The 25,662-nt window shown below is 43.2% G+C and overlaps 1 protein-coding gene and 2 pseudogenes across 17 annotated transcripts in view; 2 read left to right on the top strand and 1 right to left on the bottom strand.

Annotated features, from left to right (window-relative positions):
* Positions 1-25,662, bottom strand: part of IGF2BP2 (insulin like growth factor 2 mRNA binding protein 2) — a 177,304-nt gene that overhangs the window by 128,472 nt on the left and 23,170 nt on the right. The window lies entirely within an intron of this gene.
* On the top strand, positions 7,944-8,813 carry LOC103788170 (ferritin heavy chain pseudogene; annotated as a pseudogene).
* LOC108588382 (calponin-3 pseudogene) lies at positions 20,268-21,292 on the top strand (annotated as a pseudogene).

Raw genomic sequence — 25,662 nt, forward strand, 5'->3', positions numbered from 1 at the left:
GCACTTTGGGAGGCCAAGGCAGGCGGATCAGCTGAGGTCAGGAGTTTGAGACCAACCTGGCCAATATGGTGAAATCCTGTTTCTACTAAAAATACAACAAAAAAGGTAGCTGGCCATGGAGGTGCACATATGTAATCCCAGCTACTCCGGAGGGTAAGGCAGGAGAGTCACGTGAACCAAGGAGTCAGAAGTTGCAGTGAGCTCAGATCGCAACAGAGTGAGACTCCATCCAAACAAAAACCAAAAAAATCACATATGAAGAGGCTCGCTGAGCATTCTCATGCTACATCATTTACTGTCATTCATTTGTATGATTACCATCTACTTTTATTTTATAATAATTTATATTCATTCATTCATTCATTCATTCATTCATTTTCCAACCTGCTTATTCCAAAATAAGGTTCACAGTGGCTGGAGCCTATCCTGGCAGCTCAGGGCACAAGGCCAGAAGCAACCCTGGGAAGGACCCCGTTCCATCTCATGGCACTCACACACACTCCCACACTCACTCAGACTGGGACAACTTAGACATGCCAATCAACCTAACGTGTGCATCTTTAGAATATGGGAGGAAACCGGAGTACCCAGAGAAAAGCCGTGCAGACAGGGAGAACGTGCAAATTCTACAGTGGCTAGCCAGGAACCAACTTTTTTCTTGACAAAATTATAATGAAGCAACATGAAATGGAATGACATTATTCGAGACCTGCTGTATATTCTTTCTCAGGATTAACTGATTTGCCCAAGATCACCTAGTTAAAAAAGGTAAATAACGCCTTCCACTCTACCAAGTTGCTTCAACATGCAAGTACTCCATAGCTAGTCAGAGTCTCATGATCAGGATGGGATGGTAGGAAGGGAATAAACTAGGAATCCAGACACCTGGTTTTATAGGATTAGCTCTTCTGATAACCAGGAACCCAAGGCAGGTCATGTACATTTTACTCAGGAGGCTGAGGCAGGAGAATCGCTTGAACCTGGGAGGTGGAGTCTTGTTTTCTCAACTATAAAATAACTGCTTTCACTGAACCAGAGTCAACCAATACATGCTATTTGTGCTATAATTCTCCAATCCAGCATACCTTGACTGACATTGCTAGTTAATCACGGAAATCTTTTCTGCTGAACCCAGATGAGACCTCAAAACCCTACACAACAGTGTTCAGACAGTCACCAATAAAACAACATGGGCACTCTGGCCTTAGAGGTTGTCTAAAGTGCCTCCAGGGCTGACACACTGTCCTGCAGTGATCATGGTAGATGCGGTGCTTTATAGTATCCTCTCTTGAATAAGGAAGACAGGGTGATTTGACCGTAGCTGCTAACTAAGGTAGGCAGATACGGAACAAAGCTCCTTTTTTTGCAGTTATTTTTAAACTTCTAAAAATACTCTCATATGCTAAAATTAAAACTCATGAGTCAAAATACACTACTGTGTAAAATAAAACACTTCCAAATCATCTACCACAGGAAATCTAGGAAAGGCATGGCAGCATGTACGAAGCTGAAAATCTTTAGGAATAACGCACACTTCAAAGGGACCTTTTTTTCTATTTGCAAAGTGTATTGTGAACATTTCCACAAAATTATCTGCACAAAAGCAGAGACATACAACAGACCTGCAAGCTCCCATCACCCAGTGTCCATCACCATCAACATTTTACCATACGTGTTCACAGCACCTAACTTTTAAAGGTCAAGATGACTGGGGGCAATGGTCCAAATTCTTCTGGCAAAATATAGCTTCCTGGGAAACACGCTTGTGTCCCTAAGTTAATGCACGTACATACACACATAAACTAACTTCCAGGCAATATAAAAAAATGAACTGGAGCAAGATGTTTTCTAGATTCTCACTACTCCAAGTGTGATCCCTGATCATCACCTAGGAGCTTGTTAGAACTACAACCCCCAGACCCCATTCCAAACTTACTGAGTCACAATTTACATTTTAACAAAATCCCCAGGTATGGAGTCTACATGCTGAGGTTTCAGAAGCTCTGGTCTACTCTAGACCACCATAACTGTCCTCTGAAAGCTTCTCCTAATTGCCGTTCTGAAAAGCTGGGAAGAAACCAAAGTGTGAAATACAGTGTTCATATTACTTGGCAGAGTTATCTGCCATTAACCAATAAAATGTAAAGGTATATAATTTAAGACCTAGGAATTCCACTTGTCAATCTGTATCCTAGAGAAATACTTGTATATAAGCATAAATAATTGAATATTACAAAGATGTTTACTGCAGCATGTTTGGAATTGGAAACAGCTTAACAATAGGCAAGTGGCAAAACAAACCAATACAGAATAGGAAACGGAGGCTAATATGAACAAGCCGGATCATGGAAAGTTCTTCTAAATATGAGTGAATAAAGCCAGTTGTAGAATTTTCCACTTAATATGATAGTTGTTTAAAGCAAAAGAAAAGAAATACAAATGCCTCATTATATATTCTCTCTGGACACATACACGCATGCGTAAGGAAGAGAAAAGGTCTGGAAAGACACATTATGAAAGGAAACAGTGGTTACAACTGGGAAAGAAGGAAGGGGACCAGGATCAGGGCTGGGAGGTTAAAAGAGGGTTACTATATTCTGTTTGTTTATTTACTGAAAGGAGAATACATCACTTATCATCTGTGGGACAAATATTTTACAAGTAGCTATATAGTTCCTTAAGCCAAATGAATTATGGAGAGAAGATATGGTCAGGATAAGGCTGCAGAAAGATGGACAGAAAATTTAAAGATCTTTGGCAGACTGTAGCTATGTGCAAATTAGGTACGTTGGCACAGACCATTTTTTCTCCAACACACCACACATTCAGCTGGTACTGGGTATATTCTGCACTATTTAAAAATGTCTTAAAAAGTGGTAGGATGTTTGTTTTTCTGTGTATATACAGAAAAGTAGATTTTCTCATCTGTCTATGAGCTACTTGAAAACATGTCATATATGTGATTCCGTCTACTGCTGTATATTCCCACAGATATGAATTCTACTTAAATGAATTACTTACTCATCAGACTATGTATCATAATATATTTTTAAGATCCTTAAGAAATGCAGAGAGCACATATTGTCCCCATTTTATAGCCGAAGAAACCAGCTGGGAAAGGTTCCATTATGTGTCCAAGGACCTTCTAGCCAGTAAGGGGCAAAGCCAGACCTTGGCTCACATCTTGTGATTCCAGGTCCTCTATTATTTCAATTACACCATATTTGCCACACTGCCATATTTAAATATAATACCTATCAACATTTTAAGGCAGTTTTTAGGCAGCTTCAGGTTAGAAATTCTCAGGAGAAACATTAGAATTCAAATAATATGTATACTTTAGGGATCTAAAATCCAATTATTTGAGTTTTTTAACTTTTCCAATACCTTGCCTTGAACAACCCAAGAAATAGACTAGAAAAAAAAAAAATACTAACGCCCTATTCTCAACATAAAGTAGATTAAGGATGATTTCTGCCAGCTATTCTGCATTTTTTAAAATGTCTGTTTCGGCCAGGTGCGGTGGCTCACGCCTGTAATCCCAGCACTTTGGGAGACCGAGGTGGGCAGATCACGAGGTCAAGAGATCGAGACCATCCTGGCCAACATGGTGAAACCCCGTCTCTACTAAAAATACAAGAACTAGCTGGGCATGGTGGCACACGCCTGTAGTCCCAGCTACTCGGGAGGCTTAGGCAGGAGAATTGCTTGAACCCAGAAAGCGGAGGTTGCACAGTGAGCCGAGATTGCGCCTGGCACCTGGCAACAGAGAGAGAGACTCTGTCTCAAAAAAAAAAAAAAGTCTGTTTTTATTGGGGCAAAATTCAACAAATACAAAAGCAAACAAATACTATGTATCCATCTCCCAGCTTCAACCATGATAACACATTAGAAATATCCTAGTGACATGTAAACAGTGTCTGAGGAGCTGCGACAAAAGGGAGAATCTAGTTGTCTGTCCTGAATAATAGGCTGAAAAATTCCATTTGTAAAGGTAAGTGACACCTGGAAGCTTCTCAGGTGGAATATTCTCGCTTTTCATGTGGAATATTCTCAACCTGACTTACAGGCTTTGTGAAGTTAAACTCATTTTAAAGGTCTGGTGTTAACAGGGTTAAAAGGTTACCGGTGGATCCTGGATATTAAAGTAATACTGACTTCTTAAAGAAATCCATAAGCATAAATAAGTGGATATTACAAAGATGTTTATTGCAGCATGTTTCAAATTTTAAGCATTGTGACTACAGAGAAGCGTCTCTGGACACATATACATGCCTCTATTTATAGCAGCAAGCACCAAGTCTTATGGGAAAAGTTCCTCAATCATTTAAAAATTCAACTATTTTAAGCACATCACAACTTTCTAAGAATTTTGTTTGTTTGCTTTAACATTGTTCCCAAAAGTTGGGTCACAAGTTTTGTGTGTGTATGTGTGTGCATGTGTGTGTGTGTATGCATGAGTGTGTTTGCTTTTGGGAAATGTGCAAAATGGGGTTAGTGGGTTTGAAGCAGCAAAGGCTCTTTGAATAGTTCTAACCAGGGCTGCATTTGTGGGATGAGGTCCTGGGAGTTTATAGTATGATTAAGAAGTGAATTGGCTACTTGAAATATTTTTTAGAATTGGGCAGAATACATATATAGTATAAAAAATATGAATCAAGCAGAGCTCATTTCAAATAGAAGGCATATTTCCCATAACCATTTAAAACATATGTACTGGCTCTGAGATCTTGCTAAATTTAAACCCTGACTCAGTAGAGTAAGATAACTCCTCCCTTCTTTCAGGAAGAAAAGAGTGAAGAGATTGCCCCAGTAGTGAGTACTGTTAAAAACACCCTCTTTGTGCCAGGAACTTAATGTCCCAGGAAATTTTTAATGATGTAGAGAATTATTAGCCCCCAACTCCCTTTTCTTGGATGAGAAAACGACAGGTGGAAGATATTTAAAACTCACTTAAAATCCCACAGCTAATTTCTAACATTGATCCATGACTCCAAAACCTACCCCTTTTCCTCTCCATCACACTGACATTCAACTAGACCAGAAGCATCATATGTTGGCTTCGGATAATCTTAAGACAGGTTTCGCTGACTATCTCTACTTCAAATTAACCTTTTGAGCGTGGTGTTCTCTAATGTACCATGTACAAGAAACTCATTCATTTACACATAGAAGTTATATTACCACCCACTAATTCTGAGACACTGAAAAGGGCTTTCCACTACACCATGGCACTTACAAGGCGGTCACCAAAAAATAGTTATTCCTAGTAATTTTATCAACTGTGAGCACACACTGTAAATTAACGGGCATACCTACAGTAGCCTTATCTGAAAATAGCTGCATGACTGTGTCCACACAGTGGCTAGAACATGTCACAGCATGAGACGCACAGGGTACAGGGCTTGCATAGAGAAGAGTCGACATGAAGGACACCAGGATCCCAGGGTGGGGACTGGGAGGTGGGAGTCACTGGCTTTCTAGCGTGGTCACCAAATAACACCCACCTGAGATGTTCTCCCAAAGTCTTGTGGAGGTTACCTTTTTAAACTCCATCTTAAAGGACACATATGAAGACGTTATGTAGTAGGGATTAACCACCTGTCAGCTGTGGGCCTTGGGTTAGCAAGTTACTAACACAATTAGTAGTTCTGATTAATTACATAGTTTTTAGTTCAAGTTTAATTCCACTAGAATATGGCGAAACTAGACAATTTATGAAGGTTTATGGATAAAAGGACAATGATGCGATTAAAGATTATCAAATATATGATTCACAGTTGAGACACACGAGATACCTGCAAACCCAGAGTGGTCCCTCTTGTTCCATGAACAGTAATAAAAGTTAATGCGCTCCTCACTACACAGGTTTCAAAACATCTGGACTCTTACTGAAAACAGATTGATGCCTCTGCTAAGGTCACAGACGGTCTAACTCCACAGTGGCCTTCAGGAAGAAGAATGGGTTCAGCCTCTCCAGAGTTACAGGGAGCTCTACAGAGGTGAAGAAGGACTTAAGGTGGTGGAAAGCCACCGTGACTGCTAAGATCAGCAAAAGTGAAATTCTCACCCCTGAGGGCAGGACAAAGGGTTCCCAGGGATTCCAACCCCAAGGTGATTACAAACTCCAGAACATAAACCAGAAAAAATCTACAAGAGCTGTTACTTCGTCACCAGCCAAAGGTCGTTGCCTCTGTACCTCACTGTCTTTATCACCTGATGTACAAACAGACCTCCACTTCCCAGGCCTGAGTGGCTGAAGTGGTTAGCACCTATTTGTGCATAACCAGTAGCTGAGCTATGCTTCTCCATCTATGATGTAAGACCCCCCAGGGATTCAGAGCGGTTGGCTGGGGATGCAGGATGAGTGTAGTACGTTTTCCCCCAAGTTTATTACAAAGGACACCACATTTTCATGGAACATCAACCTCTTGTGAAGTTTTAAAATACTTTTTGATATTTTTACATTAAAGCAAACATATAGTAGAGTACCTTGCCAGAAACACATTATTATACATACATATGAAAAACATACACAATCTTTGTTAATATTTTAAAAATTTTAAAAATTAAATAAACAACAGCCAGGCAAGGTGGCTCACATCAGTAATCCCAGCACTTTGGGAGGCCAAGGCAGGCGGATCACCTGAGATCAGGAGTTCAAGACCAGCCTGGCCAACATGGTAAAACTCCATCTCTACTAAAAATACAAAAAACTAGCCGGGTGTGGTGGCACATGCCTGTAATCTCAGCTACTCGGAGACTGAGGCAGGAGAATCACTTCAACCCAGGAGGCAGAGGTTGTAGTGAGCTGAGATCACACCACTGCACTCCAGTCTGGCAACAGAGTGAGACTCCATCTTTAAATAAGTAAGGAAGGCCGGGCACGGTGGTTCAAGCCTGTAATCCTAGCACTTTGGGAGGCCGAAGCAGGTGGATCACGAGGTCAAGATATCGAGACCATCCTGGTCAACATAGTGAAACCCCGTCACGACTAAAAATACAAAAAATTAGCTGGGCATGGTGGCACATGCCTATAATCCCAGCTACTCAGGAGGCTGAGGCAGGAGAATTGCCCGAACCCAGGAGGCGGAGGTTGTGGTGAGCTGAGATCGCGCCATTGCACTCCAGACTGGGTAACAAGAGCGAAACTCCGTCTCAAAAAAAAATAAAATAAAATAAGTAAGGAAATAAATAAAGCAGGAGACAAGCTTTGCATTTACAGAGGTCACTTTGGTCGAGATCTCCTCCATCCCCTGGCACATCCTGCTCTGAAGAGAATTTCAGAAGAGATATTTGAGGAACATTGACCTGCTGGATCTCTATGAAGTTTCCTCAGCACTCTGACTGGAATGAACATCCCTCCTGTCAAACGCCACCGCCAGCACAGCAGGAGGCAGAATCCTTGCCAGTGCTCTTTAGGGACCCTCCACCCTCCACACACTACCGTCTGGGAAGCCACAGGGCTGGGTACTACTGCATCAGCACTTGTCATGCTGTGAACACCTTCCCCATGCAGTGAATGCTGTCCCAGTGATCCCCTGCTATTCATCATCATCAAACCCCACAAAAGCGGTGAAAAGGCCAACTGGCAGCAGAAACCAAGTCAAGCTGTGTGTACAGGAATGGGTCTGTGAGAGAGGGCAAGCTGGGCCAAAGAAAAATTGTAAGGAGGAAGGACTCGAGGGTACACTGGGCATTTGCAGAAATATCATCAGTACGGCCAGTCCCAGAGGTGCATTCACTAACCACCTACTGTGTGCGAGGCACTGGGGAGACAGAGATGCCTAAGACAGTCTGTGGCTGTGAGGCAAGTAAGGATAACCTAAATTCTGGACATTTCAGTGGTCTGCTATCAAAATTTATGTATTCTAAAACAGACTTAATTTTTCAGGTAAGATCATGATATACCTGTGTTTTCTTTTCAAGTAAGAGTTGACACAGTTTGCTGCTTCAACAGTGCTTGGCGGGAACCTGGCACTCGTCCTCCACCACAGCTGGCCGCCCATAGCCAGTCCTAGGTCAGCTCTACACCGTACCCTCGGACCACCTCAAGGCCCCCGCCTCCGCTCCAGCACCGCGCATAGCTACTACCATGGCGCGCAACTGCCACTACACCCGCCGCGCCGCCTCTCCTTAGCTACTGCCATGACCACATCCCCCTCGCAGGTGCGCCAGAACTACCAGCAGGACTCAGAGGCCACCATCAACCGCCAGATCAACCTGGAGCTCTACACCTATGTCTACCTGTCCATGTCTTACTACTTGGACCGCAATGATGTGGCTTTGAAGAACTTTGCCAAATACTTTCTTCACCAATTTCATGAGGAGAGGGAACCATGCTGAGAAACTGATGAAGCTGCAGAACCACCAAGGTGGCCGCGTCTTCCTTCGGGATATCAGGAAACCAGACCATGATGACCGGGAGAGCGGGCTGAATGCGATGGAGTGTGCATTACGTTTGGAAAAAAATGTGAATCAGTCACTAGTGGAACTGCACAAACTGGCCACTGACAAACATGACCACCATTGTGTGACTTCATTGAGACACATTACCTGAATGAGCAGGTGAAATCCATCAAAGAATTGGGTGACCACCCGGCCAACTTGTGCAAGATGGGAGCACCCCAATCTGGCTTGGCAGAATATCTCTGACAAGCACACCCTGGGAGACAGTGACAATGAAAGCTAAGTCTTTGGCTAATTTCCCCATAGCCATGGGGTGACTTCCCTGGTCACCAAGGCAGTGCATGCATGTTGGGGTTTCCTTCACCTTTTCTACAAGTTGTACCAAAACAACCACTTAAGTTCTGTGTACCAGTTCTTCAAATAAAAAAAATGGTTCTCTTCCCCCACAAAAAAAATTGCCGCTGGGCGCGGTGGCTCACGCCTGTAACCCCAGCACTTTGGGAAGCCGAGGCGGGTGGATCACAAGGTCGGTGGATCACAAGGTCAATAGATTGAGACCATCCTGGTCAACATGGTGAAACCCCGTCACTACTAAAAATACAAAAAATTAGCTGGGCACGGTGGCGTGTGCCTGTAATCCCAGCTACTCAGGAGGCTGAGGTAGGAGAATTGCCTGAACCCAGGAGGCGGAGGTCGCCATGAGCCGAGATTGCGCCATTGCACTCCAGCCTGGGTAACAGCGAAACTCCGTCTCAAAAAAAAAAAAAAATTGACATGAGCAGGGCATGGTGGCTCACGCCTACAATCCCAGCACTTTGGAAGGCCAAGGAGGGCAGATCATTTGAGGTCAAGAGTTTAAGACCAGCCTGTCCAACATGGTGAAACCCAGTCTCTACTAAAAATACAATTAGCCAGGCGTAGTGATGCATACCTGTAATCCCAGCTATTCAAGAGGTTGAGGCAGGAGAATTGCTTGAACCTGAGAGACAGAGGCTGCAGTGAGCCAAGGTCACACCATAGTGCTCCAGCCTGGCGACAGAGTGAGACTCCTTCTTAAAAAAAAAATTAATGAAAGAGTTGACATGACTGCGAGGAGGTTACATGGATTACATGGAGTTTTCGGGTTAGGGATCTTTATACCCCAGCACTTAGACACTCATTTTACTGTGTCAATAACAAGCGCTTTGAAAAAAAAAAAAGAATTCTAGTCTAACAGGCAAGAAGCATCTGTCTGATATATCAGGGAGACTAAGCATTTGACAAGCTTCCAAAGGATCTAAAAGACGTTTTTAAAAAATAAAATGTCCAGAGTGTGGTGGCTCGTGTCTATAATCCCAGCAATTTGGGAGATCAAGGTAGGAGGATCACTTGAGGCCTGGAGTTTGAGACAAGCCTCGGCAACATATCAGACTCTGCCTCTAAAAATAAAAATAAAAAAAATTAGCTGGGCCTGATGGCATGTAGTCCTAGCTACTCAGGAGAATCGCTTGAACCCAGGAGTTTGAGACCACAGTGAGCTACGATGGGGCCGTTGCACTGCAGCCTGAGTAACAAAGTGAGACCCTGCCTCTTTAAAAATAAATAAATTAATTAATTCCAGGGTGTAGAATTCACTGTGTAAGCCATTTCTAGACTGAATTGGTCACTGAAGTAGACCTAAGGTTTCCTTCATTCAACTACATAACACATTTAATAGACTGAAGAAAATGTTCTCAATTCTCTGCTAAATGCAGGTGCATTGAGAGGTTAAGATAAATGTCCTGTTCCAGAATTCAGTTTTAAGCAGTGTTTTTCAAACTTATTTTTCATTATTGCTCCCCTGCCTAATTAAACTTTCTTTTTTCAAACCGCTCCATTACCACCCACTACCACCACCACCCCCACCCCGGCCAAGAAATGTTAATACCACAGATATACTATGTATCTGCTGATGCACTGTGTCCTTTGAAAGGCTGCAAGTCATTACAGCAGCTAAGATTTCACTCCCCACAAGAACCAGTGCTCAGTCCCTTGGAGGCAACCCGGCCCCACTGAGAGATCCTGGTTTAGACAAGACATTCACAGAACCATCTTAAGACATGTGGAAAGCTACATATAAAATTTTTTAATCAAAATCTTTTATTGTTTTCTTGTATCTTTAAAAGATATCTACCAGAATAATCAAAATCTTAAAGGACTCCCTGATGAAAAAAGATTAGATCTACAGCAGGGGTGAGAAAAACCCGTTTCTTAAAGGACCAGATAAATAAATATATTTTAGGTTTTATGGGCCACATACTGCCTGTGAGGCATATTCTTTATTTTTTGTTTTCTTTTTAAAACCTTTTAGAATTATAAAAGCCTTTCTTAGTTCAAGGACCCTACCAAAACAGATTACTGACCAAATCTGGCTCTCGTGGGCTGGAGTTTGCTGACTCCTGATCAAGAGGAACAATAGCTGACATTTTTTGAGATCTTAACATTTATTTTCTAATAAGTAACTATGTGTAGAATGGTGGTTGCCGAGGGATGGGAGGTGGGCAATGGGGAGTCTACTGGGTGCAGAGTTTGTTTCACAAGACAACGAGCATTTGAAGATAGATGGTGGTGATGGCACAACATGAATGTAGTTAATACTCCTGAGCTGCACGATTAAAAACGGTTAGGCGGGGCACAGTGACTCATGCTTATAACCCCAGCACTTTGGGAGGCCGAGGCAGGCAGATCACAAGGTCAGTAGTTTGAGAACAGCCTAACCAACATGGTGAAACCCCATCTCTACTGAAAATACAAAAATTAGCCAGGTGTGGTGGTGCGTGCCTGTAATCCCAGCTGCTCAGGAGGCTGAGGCAGGAGTATCACTTAAACCTGGGAGGCGGAGGTTGCCGTGAGCTGAGACTGTGCCACTGCATGCCAGCCTGGGCAAAATAGAGATTGTCTCCAAAAAAAAAAAAAAGGTTAGGGTGGTAAAGGCGATGTTTATTTTACCACAATAAAAATGTATCATTTAAATTTTTTAAAAAGTCATTTTAAAAATATTTAACTTTTGTTCAATACCTACCAAAAAAAATGAGTAGATATTTTCCTTTGATAGCTGAAGAATTTGAGGCTAAAAGAGCTCTGGCAGGCTGGCTGTGATGGCTCATGCCTGCAATCCCAGCACTTTGGGAGGACAAGGCGGATGGACCACTTGAGGTCCGGAGCTCAAGACCAGCCTGGCCAACATGGTGAAACCCCATCTCTACGAATAATACAAAATTAGCTGGGCATGGTAGTGCTGCCTGTAATCCCAGCTACTCAGGAGGCTGAGACAGGAGAATTGCTTGAACCCAGGAGGCAGAGGTTGCAGTGAACTAGGATTGCACCACTGCACTCCAGCCTGGATGACAGAGTGAGACTGTCTGAAAAAAGGTAACAACAGCAGCTTGCACAAGTTATAAAGCTGCGAGGGGAGTGCTGGGATTGGAAGCTATGAAGACTGAGCTCTTAGCCAGGATGGATGCTCTTCTCAGCATTTTCAGCCCCAAGAACTGCTTTCACTTACTTTCCCCAACAGATCAACATCATTTACTAATAATTTGTCTTGTTTTTTAAATTACTTATATATTGACAATCAGAGCTTCAGATCCATTCATGAGTTAGCCCATTCTTAAAAGATAAGCTCTATACTGATACAACTTCAGGCAAAAATCAAAAAGAAACTTGACTTTCTAGTTAGCATGTAAGATTTTCTTCATGTAAATCTAAGTTCCATGAAATCAAGGACCTTCCCGGTATTTAGAAATGTGAAAAAGTATTTACTCTCCTTTACTACTGGATCCTTAGATTTGAGAGACCCCATATTATATCTGAAACTATTGAAGGTAGATGGATTCTGGGATCCCTGTCATCTCAGGTTGTATGTTTCTGCTGGGTACAGTGGAACATATCTGTAATCACAACATTTTGGGAAGCCAAGGTGGGCTGATCACTTGATCCCAGGAGTTCAAGACCAACCTGAGCAATATAGGGAAACCTCATCTCTATAAATAATAAAAAGTTAGCTGGACATGGTGACACACACCTGTAAGCCCAGCTACTCAGGAGGCTGACATAGGAGGACCATTTGAGCCTAGGAGTTCAAGGCTGCAGAGAACTATGATTGTGCCACTGCACACTTAGGCTGGGCAACAGAGCAAGACCCATCTCTAAAAAAAATAATAATAAAGCTGCATGTTTCAATGCCTTGATATGTTAATTCCACTGGTTCACTCAGTCAACCATAGTTTTTCAGAACACACTATAGCATAAGGTGCTAGTCTGGGTTCCTATGGAAAAACAGAGTAAAATAGAAATATAACCTCAAGTCTACTTGTTGTAAAGTCCAAAACTAACAAATGACTTTTTTTTAGACAGAGTTTTACTCTGCCCAGGCTGGAGTGCAGTGGCACAATCTCAGCTCACTGCAGCCTCCACCTCCTGGGTTCAAGCAATTCTCCTGCCTCAGCCTCTCAAGTAGCTGGGATTACAGGCACCACCACCATGCCTGGCTAATTTTTATATTTTTATATTTTCAGTAGAGATGGGGTTTCGCCATGTTCCCAAGGCTGGTCTCATACTCCTGACCTCAGATCACCTGCCCACCTTGGCTTCCCAAGTGCTGGGATTATAGGCATGAGCCATTGCTCCCCGCCTCATTTTATTTTTTTGAGACAGGGTCTTACTACATTGCTCAGGCTGGAGTAAAGGCTATTCACAGGCCACTGTGAATATTCAGTTTCCCCACCTCAGCCTCCTGAGTAGCCGGGATTACAGGCACCAGCATCAACGAAGACTGTACAAGATTTTCAATGAATTAGGAAAAGAATCTTAACTAGTTATTTAAACAGAGTCCTATATAGACTAAAAATGCATGAAAACTGCTGTATCCATCTGTATATAGCAGTTCCCTCAGGGTATATCAATCTGTGTGACCTCCCTGGGCATGTAACACAAGCTGAGCCTATCGCGCACCCCTTAGAACTGTCACGAACACATGACCTAGGCTAGGCCAGGGAGCATTCTTCCCAGGGATCTGTCAAACTCAAACTGGGGAAAAGAATCCTGTTTTCTCTCAGATCACAGCTGTAAAGATGTCTACAGACTGGCCATGACCACAGTCACGTCCCCTTCCATGTGGAGGAAGCCTCTCAGTAGTAAGACAAAAATTAAGCCAACACTAAGAGAGAAAAGGTGGGGAGACAGAGCAGGGAGCCACACAGGGCAGGCAGTTTTGTTTCAAGTCCCTGGTTATGAATGTCCTTAAAACCCACCTCATTCCAGCTCTTCCTGCAGTTTGGTTAAGTAAGCAAAAAAATGCCCTTTTGCTTCAGCTAGACCATGTGAGTTTCTGTTACGGGCAACGAGGAATCTTTTTTTTTTTTTTTTTTTTTTTTTAAGACAGAGCCTCAGTCTGTCGCACAGGCTGGAGTGCAGTGGAGCAATATCACCGCAAGTTCCACCTTCCAGGTTCAAGTGATTCTCCTGGTCAGCCTCCCCAGTAGCTGGGACTACAAGCGCCTGCCCCCATGTCAGGCTAATTTCTGTATTTTTAGTAGAGACAGGGTTTCACCATGTTAGCTAGGCTGGTCTCGAACTCCTGAACTCAGTCAGGTGATCTGCCTGCCTCACCTTTCCAAAGTGCTGAGATTACAGGCGTGAGCCACCACACCCAGTTACAACCAGGAATCTTAATGCTTGGGCTGAGGAGGCTGACTGACCTAGCGGATAATATGCATCATCTCAGAAGTAGGCTAAAGGTAACCAGCTCCTCAGCTCGCCCTGGACTGCTTCCTCCTCCTTCTTTCATTTCTAGTTTTCATCTGAGAAAGTAGGTTAAACCTCTTTGCTACCAGGTGTGCTCAAATCCCTTCAACAGGCGGACTGACATAATGTACTGTTCAATCATTTTTGCTTTTAAACACAAGTGAGTCTCCCAAAGTCCCCCAAATGCAGTAATTTTTATCTTAAAAGTGACTTTACACTGTATAGATCAAATACTCAAAAACGAGTGGGAAGAAGTGACTGGACTTCAGGATATACATAACAAAGAGCTTTAAGGGAACCGCTAAGAAGGTAATCTCTTCAAACAGCCCACGTAAATTATACTCATCTATGGAAAGAAATCTTGCACCACAAAGAGAATAACAAGAAAAATTTCACTTTCTTCCAACCCCAGCCACCAATCACCCATTATTTTGCTGATTTCTGTATCACCATTTTCTTACCTTTCTTTCCTAAAATTGTTTTTTCCATGTGAAACCAGAGGAGGCTGTTCATGTTAAATCTGCTTAATTCTTCCTAAGATTGGGGAGCTATTAAGAGAAACAGTGTGCATCTGAATCAGTCACCAGCCACAAGGAAACTTGATGTTTCCTTAATAGAAAACTCAGACACTAATTTAGTAGCGGAGTACCTGAAAAAGAGCATTGCCTTTCAAAAATATCTCAAGTTACTATAAGACTTTATTTGAAAGGAAGAGAAATAAGAATTACTGTCCAGTCAAAGACTAGGTAATGGTAAACTGCCCACATCATGTTCTGCATTAGTTTATTGTTAAGGACAATTCTGAACAATTTAAAAATTACTTTTCATAACTAGCATTTAAGGAAAGAGAAGATATTCTGCCACCAGAAATGGCTTATTCAAGGTCAGCTTATACATTTCTAAACTGGCAGGAGTTTCTAGATGACACTCGACCCCCAATCCGACTAGTCTAATGGCAGTCCATATTCTCCCACCAGGCTGTCTACAGGGCCGGCGCTGGAACTGTATTGCTCCACTGCTGTGTTTTTAGTGTCTGACAGTGCCTGGCATATTACAGGTGATTCACAAATCTTTGATGAATAAGTACACAATAAATCCAACTGCATGTCCTACTTCCAGCTTTGATGACAAGTTCAACATAAAATCTTGAGTTTCACCTACGTTCTAGCTGTAATCCCAGCTACTTGGGGGGCTGAGGCACAAGGATTGCTTAAGCCCAGGAGCTTGTGCCCAGCCTGTGAAATACAGCACCAAGACTCCATCTCGACAAAGAAATTTCTTTGAGAATGAAAATTGAGAAAGTGTAAGTTTTTCTTCCTTCAGCTCAACCAAATTCAACAAGGACCTCTGGGCATGTTCTCTGTGCCAGGCACTAGGCTAATAGCTGCTGACACCCAGATAAAGATAAGAGAGCCCCTTCCCCCGGGTGTGTACCACAGTGAGCTGACATGACCTGGAGGCCATCTTTCACAGGGCCTATCTGCTCATCTTTAGTAGGAAGAACAGAGAGAAGACAATGGAATACTTTGATTTTGAAATACACTTAAGTCTCCTAACTCGCCACTGACCGCTTATAATATCATATAATCTATTATTCATATTAACAGTGTTTCCACAAAAAAACACATTCTAACAAAGTGCTATGGTTCCAGGGACAAGCAGCCACATTCCTAATTCTTCACTTCTTCTATTACAGCTCTGCTAAGGCAGAGGTGGAGGGAAGGAGAATAAATAAAGGGCAACTGTGACAGTGGGGACTATCCTAGGTTGGTAAAATATGGAAAGGAAAGATGGGAGGTACAATATTCCTATATATGGCATGGATCATTCAAGTATTTGAAGACAAGAGGGGCTGTACCTTTATTTCTCAACCTCACTAAATCCAGAAGCATCGTCTCATACTGAAGTCCATCTTACTAAAGATATTACTATTACTGCCATCTGCTTGAATACATAATCATAGATAAATCATCAAACTATAGCAAATCTTGTTTAAAAGTAGATGATTATGGCTGGGGGTGGTGACACATGCCTGTAATCCCAGAATTTTGGGAGGCCGAGGCGGGTGTTACCATGAGGTCAGGAGAGCGAGACCATCCTGGCCAACATCGTGAAACCCCGTCTCTACTACAACACAAAAAATTAGCTGAGTGTGGTGGTATGCGCCTGTAGTCCCAGCTATTCAGGAGGCTAAAGTAGGAGAATCACTTGAACCTGGAAGGCAAAAAGTGCAGTGAGCCAAGATCACGCCACTGCACTCCAGCCTGGCAACAGAGCAAGAATCCGTATAAAAAAAAAAAATTATTATTTAATGGGTTCAGATAACATCAAATTATGACCCCTCTAAAAAAGCAGTTGTAAAGAACAAAAGTCCAACTAGTTTCAAAATTGAGTACCTGCTTTTCTCCTCAACACAAACAGTTTAAAAACAGGGCCAGGCATGGTGGCTCACACCTGTAATTCCAGCACTTTGGGAGGCTGAGACAGGTAGATCACCTGAGGTCAAGAGTTTGAGACTAGTCTGGCCAACATGGCAAAACCCCTTCTCTACTAACTATACAAAAATTAGCACACCTGTAGTCCCAGCTACTCAGGAGGCTGAGGAATGAGAATCGCTTGGACCCGGGAGGCAGAGTTTACAGTGAGCTGAGATCATGCCACTGCACTCCAGCCTGGGTGACAGATTGACTCTGTCTCCAAAAAAAAAAAAAAAAAAAGGTAAAAAACAGATTGCATAATTTATTTAGCATAAAGGTTGCCAAGGATATAAACAATGATTCTCTAAAAACTGCAAGCTTTTTCATCTACACATGCATCCGTTCATGGAGCATCAATTATGTGTCAGATACTATATCAGCCTTACCAAAAAATTTGATGGGGAAGGGGGCACAGAAAGGGGACCTGCTCTTAATTAGTAACTTCAAGGAGTATTCTTTCTATTAATACTTCCTATTCTGACTTGTTAAAGTCTAACTGAATGACTAGTGGAATGGGAAAGGAAAATAAACCCCAAGACCTATTCCATACAAAATTAGAGTAGAAGTTAAAAAGATTCAGAGCCACTACTACTTAAAAATACGCCAGTGCAATCAAAATGAGAACAGCTGGTCACACCATCAGCATTCCCCAAAGGTACCACAGAGAGACCTGCAAAGAAGCAGCAGCACTGGACTCCCGTGACAGTTCCCACAGCACACAAGACCCTCTCGTGAGCAGCCCACAGCTCTTCCTCTTCCATCTCAGCCAGAATATTCTACTGCTTTAGCACACAAGGGCACATAAGTGGTGCTCAACACTCTGGTTATGGTGATCAGAAACATGGCTCAACATCTTCCAACAATTCCGATCTCAGCACATTACAGGAGCAGTTACAAACGTGGCCGGCTATGGATTCTATTACAGTCTTCTTGAATAATCAAACTGCACAATTATATGGCTTTCTATATTAAGGAGTGTTTGGTACTCTAGCACAATGTGCAGGGGGAAAGAGGTGTGGTGTGGCAGAAAGAATACAAGTTTGGTTTTTGTTGTTGTTGCTGTTTTTTAAGATGGAGTTTCGCTTTATCGCCCAGGCTAGAGTGCAATGGCGCAATCTCAGCTCAACTCAACCTCTGGTTCCCAGATTCAAGCGATGCTCCTGCTTCAGCCTCCCGAGTAGCTGGGATTACAGGCACACACCACCACATCCAGCCAATTTTTTTGTATTTTTAGTAGAGATGGGGTTTCACCATGTTGGCCAGCCTGGTCTTGAACTGCTGACCTCAGGTGATCCGCCCGCTTCGGCCTCCCAAAGTGCTGGGATTACAGGCATGAGCCACTGCGCCCGGCCAAGAATACCAGTTCTGCAGTTAAGATTGATGTTAAGTTCAGATCTAAGGTTTGTCACCTGTCTCACTGGTGGCCTTGGGAGAGTGACAATCTGTCTGAACATCGTCTCTTCTCCTGAGGAATAAGGCTACCACCAAAGGGGTGTTGGGAGATCAGTGATAGTACATGTAAAGCGCCTCGCCCAGTAAAATGGTCTCTACTTTTCATGCTAAGCTGTCTATACCTCCTCTCACCCAACATATCCACATGCTGACCACAACGGCACTGTGGTTTCAACCTCATAGTCTGCGTGTGTGTGAAAGCAAAGCTCTAACACGAGCTTACATAAAACCTTAGGGGACATATTAACTTGGTACCAGACTGCAAGCTCCAAACCAAAAAGGAACGACTTTGATATAATTGACACACTGGCCTGGGTAAGAGACTCTTTTCTATAGTTTGCTGAAAATAAGGAAAACATGAGAGGAACAGTCCCATGCTGAGGCAGTAAGAAACATTTTTGTTTTTGAGACGGCATCTCGCACTGTCCCCTCAGCTGGAGTGCAGCAGTGTGATCTTGGCTCCCTCCACCTCCCGGGTTCAAGCGATTCTCCTGCCTCAGCCTCAGCAGCTGGGATTACAGGTACCCTCCACCACGCCCAGCTAATTTTTTCTATTTTTAGTAGAGACAGGGTCTCACCATGTTGGGCAGGCTGGTTTCAAACTCCTGACCTCGTGATTCGCCCGCCTCGGCTCCCGAAGTGCTAGGATTATAGGTGTGAGCCACTGCACCTGGCCCAGAGCAGATTCTTGAGACTTGGGCTGCCCTCCTAAGTGTGTCTGCCTTCTTATCCTCACACAGGCAGTTGTTCCTAAATAAATATTTATTTGCTCAAGACTTAATCACAGACTCACAGAATTCTAGGACAGGAAGGTTGAGTACCAACCAGCTTACCTCCTCACATTACTGATGAGAAAACTAAGAGTCCAATGAGGGATCACAGAGCTGGTTAATGACAGAGCCAGATTAGACAGGGCTCAGGCCAGTATTCCTCACCCCAGACCTTACCATCTCGTTCAAGTATCCATGCACATCCAGAGTTCCCTTCCTAACAAGTGCTTCTCTTTGAGCCTTTCACACCACTGGCTTTATCTGGAGGTCACATCTTTTTTTTTCCATCTTTTTTTCTTTGTGATAAAAACACACATAAAATTTACTATTTTAACAATTTTTAGGTAAACAGCTCAGTGATGTTAAGTATATTCACACCATCACCACCATCCATCTCAGAACTTCTTTCATCTTCCCAAACTAAAACTATACCCATAATTTCCCCTCCTCTAGCCCCTGGCAACCACCATTTTACTTTCTGTTTGTATGAATTAGACAACTCTAGCTACTGTCTATCAGTGGAATCATATAGTGCTTATCCTCTTGTGACTTATTTCATTAGCAAAATGTCTTCATGCCTCCTCCATGTGGCAGCATGTGTCAAAACTCCCTTCCCCCTTAAGGCTGAATAATATTCCACTGTACGTATGTACCACATGTGTTTCTCTATAGTCACCTGGCCATGGACACTTGGGCTGCTTCTACATGTTGACCACTGCAAGTAATACTGTTTTAACATGGCTATACAAATATCTGTTCTAGTCCCTGCTTTCAATTCTTTTAGGCACACACCTCATAGTGCAATTGCCAGATCATACGATGTATCAGTGCTATTTTCAAATGTGTCTTGAAAGAGACAAAGAGGAAACTAAACCCAATTCTGGGTTGGTGAATTCTTTAAAAAAAATGAAGCTGGGAGCAGTAGCTCACGTCTGTGATCCCAGCACTTTGGAAGGCTGAGGCAGGTGGATCACCTGAGGTCAGGAATTCGAGACAAGCCTGACAAATATGGTGAAATCCCCTCTCTACTAAAAATATAAAAATTACCTGGGTGTGGTGGCGGGTGCCTGTAATCCCAGATACTCAGGAGACTGAGACAGGAGAATTGCTTGAACCCAGGAAGTAGAGGTTGCAGTGAGACAAGATCGTGCCACTACACTCCCGCCTGGGCAACAGAGAGAGCCTCTGTCTCAAAAAAAAAAAAAAAAGATCGAGGCAGGCACTTCGGAGCGGACCCCGAGGGTCTGTCGCCCAGGCACCGTCCAACACCCCACGGCCATGACTGTTTCCTGCACTGCCCAGAGGAGTGAGCTCTAAGCATCCCCCGAGGCGGCCACTCCTCGGAGCCCGAAGCAGGGAGAGACTTGGGACTCAGCACAGCCTCTTCCCACTGCCTGAACCACCACGACCCTCTTCAACAAGGGCCCTTCCTATGGGCTCTCTGCTGAGGTCAAGAACAAGATCGCTTCTAAGTATGATCATCAGGCAGAAGAAGATCTTCACAACTGGATAGAAGAGGTGACAGGCATGAGCATTGGCACCAACTTCCAGCTGGGCTTAAAGGATGGCATCATCTTCTGCGAACTCAGAAACAAGCTACAGCCAGGCTCAGTGAAGGTCAATGAGTCCTCATTAAACTGGCCTCAGTTGGAGAATATTGGCAAATTTATTAAAGCTATTCAGGCTTATGGAACGAAGCCACATGACATACTTGAAGCAAATGATCTTTTTGAGACTGGAAACATGACCTAGGTTCAGACGACTCTGGTGGCTCTAGCAGGTCTGGCTAAAACAAAAGGATTCCAAACAACCATTGACGTTGGAATTAAGTATGCAGAAACACAAACAAGACATTTTGATGAAGGGAAATTAAAAGCTGGCCAAAGTGTAACTGGTCTACAGATGGGAACCAACAGATGTGCCCGCCAGGCAGGTATGACAGCTTATGGGACTAGGAGGCATCTTTATGATCCCAAAATGCAAAGTGACAAATCTTCTGACCAGACCACAACTAGTCTGCAGATGGGCACTAACAAAGGAGCCAGCCAGGCAGGGATGTTAGCACCAGAAGAGACATCTGTGATCAGAAGCTAATATTACAGCCAGTGGACAACTCGACAATTTCTCTACAGACGGGTACCAACAGAGTTGCTTCCCAGAAAGGAATGAGCATGTATGGGCTTGGGCAGCACAACACTGTGCTGCTCCGACAGAACCTATCATTCACAACGAAAGCCAAGGAACAGGAACAAATGGTTCAGAAATCAGTGACAGTGATTATCAGGCAGAATACCCCGATGAGCAGCACAGCAAGTACCAGGATGACTGAGTAGCCAGAGATTACCAATATAGCCACCAAGGTATTGATTAGATCCACCCAGAAGGAGCTCAGCATTTTTATTCAGTGAGAACCAAGCTAGCCTGGAGTAATTTTTATCTTGTCTTCCTAAAACACCATTAAGCTCATTGTACTTCTAAGAAAAACTGCCTTACTTACATTCCTTTTTCCACCTCTTCCCTCTGCATCTTCCCTCAACAGTTGCCTTTTAGTGCTGTAACAGTTAAATCCCTCAGCATCATCAGTATCTCTGTAACAGTTAAATCCCTCAGCATCATCAGTATCTCGCCTATGAAGTAAAAAGGAATACTGTGAAAGAGAGTACTCTTGGACAGCCAGTTCTTTTATGCAAAAATCTATGCATTTTTACAATCTTACATTAAACAGGCATTTTCAAACAGTAGGAAGCTTTTTTTTTTTTTTTTTTTTACAGTTTCATGTATCTGGTTTCTACATGGAAGACTACATGTATCTGGTTCTACAATAAGCATGGAAACTCATGCTTATTGCTAAATGTGGTCTTTGCCAACTAAATCTAAGATGCAGCATCTTAGAAATTTACATATCAATGTTTCTAAAGTATTGTTTGCTAATTTTTAAATAGTCCTATCAGTGTGCAAAAAAAAAGAAAAATACTGTTTTGTTCTTAAACTTAGCTTTACTTCAACACGACAAACTATATGAAAAAGAGATATGATATAGACTGTATGATGTATGATTTAGAGAGTGTATAATGCAGAGGAAAAAAACACAGGACTGAGGAGGAGAACTTTGTTTTGTTTTTCCCTTTTTTTTTTTGAGACAGAGTCTCGCTGTTGCCCAGGCTATAGTACGGTGGCACGATCTCAGCTCACTGCAACCTCTACCTCCTGGGTTCAAGTGAATTTTCTGCCTCAGCCTCCTGAGTAGCTGGGACCTGTAGGTGTATGCTACCACACCCGGGTAATTTATTTTTAGTAAAGATAGGGTATCACCATATTGGCCAGGCTGGTCTCCAACTCCTGACTTTGTGATCTGCCTGCTGCTGCCTCCCAAAGGCGTGGGATTACAGGCATGAGCCACTTCACCAGGCCAGGAGGATAGCTTTCTAGTAATATCCAGCATTAACATGGAACATGCTTTTTGATGTCTGAGTACGAACTTCCACAAACAGGGAAAAGTAGCCTAGATAATCCCTAAGGTCTATAGATTCTGTGGGTTCTATGAAAAAACTTATTTAAAGGATTGCTATGTTTTTTAATCATTTTTTCTTTTCCATAGACCCAGTTTGCATGTTAGAACTTAAAGAACCATTTCTAGCTAAAGAATGTAGTGTATTCTCGAAACAAGAGTACCAGGAACAGGTGGGGTATGGTGGCTCACACCTGTAATCCCAGTACTTCAGGAGGACAAGGTGGGCAGATCACTTGAGGTCAGGAGTTGGAGACCAGCCTGACCAACATGGCAAAACCCTGTCTCCACTTAAAGTACAAAAATTAGCTGGGCATGGTGACATACGCCTGTAATCCCAGCTACTCAGGAGGGGCTGAGGTAAGAGAATCACTTGAACCTGAGAGGCAGAGGTTGCAATGAGCTGAGATCATGCCACTGCACTCCAGGGTGGGCAGCAGAGTGACACTCCATTAAAAAAAAAAAAAAAAGATTGGACAACAAGAACTCTTGAGCTAAGAAAAAAAAAACAAAAACTGAGACTAAGGTAATATTTAACAGACAGTAATTTTCCTACCACTACATTTATTTGATAACAGCTTTAGAATATCTAGAGTGTAGCACCTGTATACTCTGTGTCACGGCTTACGCAGAGTCACTGTGAACTTGTGTTTACTTTGTAGTAGGCGGTATAAAACGATCAATGCACATTGGGCTCAGTATCAACAGGGCGCACCTGCCAAGAAAAGTTTGCTGTAATAGTTTGGTCCGAACAATACTTCAGTTACTGAGCAACATATGCTGTTGTCATCAGGATTCCGGCAATGCATTTTCAGTCAAAACGCACATTAGATTCCAGGTACAACACCAACAACACACTCCAAATCCTATTCACTCTCAGGCATCCAGGAAGGATTTGCAAAGTGAGAAACACACTGCCCTACCCTGTTTCTCCCGGCTTCCCTAGAACCATTTCTGCTTAGGTAGCTATCAAAAGCAGGCTTTCTATTTCAGAAACAAGAAGGGTAAGAGACAGAATTCTCCATGTTCACTTTACCAAACAATATTTCTACTACTTATCAAAAGCTTCCTGTGCTGTGTACAATGATACACATGAACCTGCTCAGTCCTTACGATTCTTCCAGGTAGGTGTGTCTGTACTCACGACGCAGGTAAGAGAGGTAGAAGCCCAGGAGTGACCTATCCAGAGGCACACAGGCAGTAAGCACAGCTAGGCTGGACCAGGTCTTCTGACCCCACGTCCAGCACTCTTTTGGCCACACAATTTGCCCACACTCTTCCCAGCCTATGCCAACTTGGACACCCCAAAGAGACCATCTGAAGATCCTCTCCTAGAAAGCAGGCCTAATGATCCAACAACTAATGCCTGGCTTTTCAGTTAAGGGTGGCGTTTGCTGGCTTCATTTTTTCACCTTTATTTCAGCTGACAGGCAGAGCTTTGAAGAAACTCAAAACAGAAGGAGAAATTGTGCATCAGTCCCTTCATTTAAAAATGCTTTTCAGAGGTCAGGCACAGTGGCTCACACCTGTAATCCCAGCACTTCGGGAGGTGGAGGCGGGCAGAGTTCAGGAGTTCAAAACCAGCCTGGGCAACACGGTGAAACCCCATCTCTAGTAAAAAAAATACAAAAACGTAGCTGGGTGTGGCAGCACGCGCCTGTAGTCCCAGCTACTCAAGAAGCTGAGGCAAGAGAACTGCTTGAACCTGGGAGGCAGAGGTTGCAGTGGGGTGAGATTGCGCCACTGCACTCTAGCCTGGCAGACAGAGAGAGACTCAGTCTTAAAAAGAAAATGCTAGCTGGGCACGGTGGCTCACGCCTGTAATCCTAGCACTGTGGGTGGATCACTTGAGGTCAGGAGTTCAAGACCAGCCTGGCCATTGTGAAACCCCAGCTTTAAAAAAAAAAAAAAAAAAAAGAGAGAAAATGCTTTTCAGAGGCCAGGTGCAGGGGCTCATGCCTATAATTCCAGCACTGTGGGGGGACCGAGGCAGGTGGATTACCCCGGCCCAGGAGTTCAAGACCAACCTGGCAACAGGACAAAACTCTGTCTCTACAAAAAAATACAAAAAAATTGGCCAGGCATAGTGATGCATGCCTGTAGTCCCAGCTACTCAGGAGGCTAAAGGTGGGAGAACCACCTAAGCCTGGTGAGGTTAAGGCTGCAGCGAGCCAAGATCACTCCAGCCTGGGCAATATAGTGAGACCCCATCTCTTTAAAAAAAAGAAAGAAAAAAAAAAAAAGGCCAGGCTCATACCTGTAATCCCAACACTTTGGGATGACAAGGCAGGTGAATCACCTGAGGTCAGGAGTTTAAGACCAGCCTGGCCAACACAGTAAAATCCCGTCTCTACTAAAAATATAAAATTAGCAGGGAGTGGCAGTGATGGCCTGTAATCCCAGCTACTCAGGAGGCTGAGGCAAAAGAATTGCTTGAACCCGGGAGGCAGAGGTTGCAGTGGGCTGAGATTGCGCCACTGCACTCCTGGGCAAAAAAGCAAGACTCTGTCTCAAGAAAAAAAAAATTGCTTTTCAGGGAAAAACACACCACATTCTCACCACCTCCAATAATAACAGACAGTGACTGGGCCCCAGTGTTTTATCCACCTCCAGGTTTACTCCCAGGAAATCTGCAGTGGGAAAAAGCATCTACTAAAGACTCCCTTGAACATTTTTAGAGACTTAGGCTATCCAGTTCTTTCCTCTCCAAATCTGAGTACAAATAGTGTTAATATTTATTATATAATAGACTTAGAAAACTGTGTTCCTGTGACCACATCAATTTTTCTTATACAACATTCATGCCGATTTTACTGGACCTGGAGCATAATTTAATTTTTTTAATGACTATGGAGGTTTGTTATTGTATTGTTGATTTTATGACATATTATTGGTCCCATCCATGATTTACTTGATGCCAAGGCCTTGATCAGGAAGCTAATACCCAAATATGGCATTTTTCCTGTGGGAAAACACCACTTGCTTTAAAACACCTGCTTTTATGAGGGAGTTTGTTTGAATGCAACACCCTAAAAAGCAGAGACTACCTGTTCAAGAAATCCCTGAGTATGCAAAATATAACTAAGTTTTTCTTTTTTTTTTATTTTTTATTTTTTGAAACAGAGTTTCGCTCCTGTTACCCAGGCTGGAGTGTAATGGCTCAATCTCGGCTCACTACAACCTCCACCTCCTGGGTTCAGGCAATTCTCCTGCCTCAGCCTCCTGAGTAGCTGGGATTACAGGCATGCACCACTGTGCCCAGCTAATTTTTTTGTATTTTTAG

The sequence above is a fragment of the Callithrix jacchus genome, chromosome 15, assembly GCF_049354715.1.
Source record: "Callithrix jacchus isolate 240 chromosome 15, calJac240_pri, whole genome shotgun sequence".
NCBI classification, from domain to species: Eukaryota; Metazoa; Chordata; class Mammalia; order Primates; family Cebidae; genus Callithrix; species Callithrix jacchus.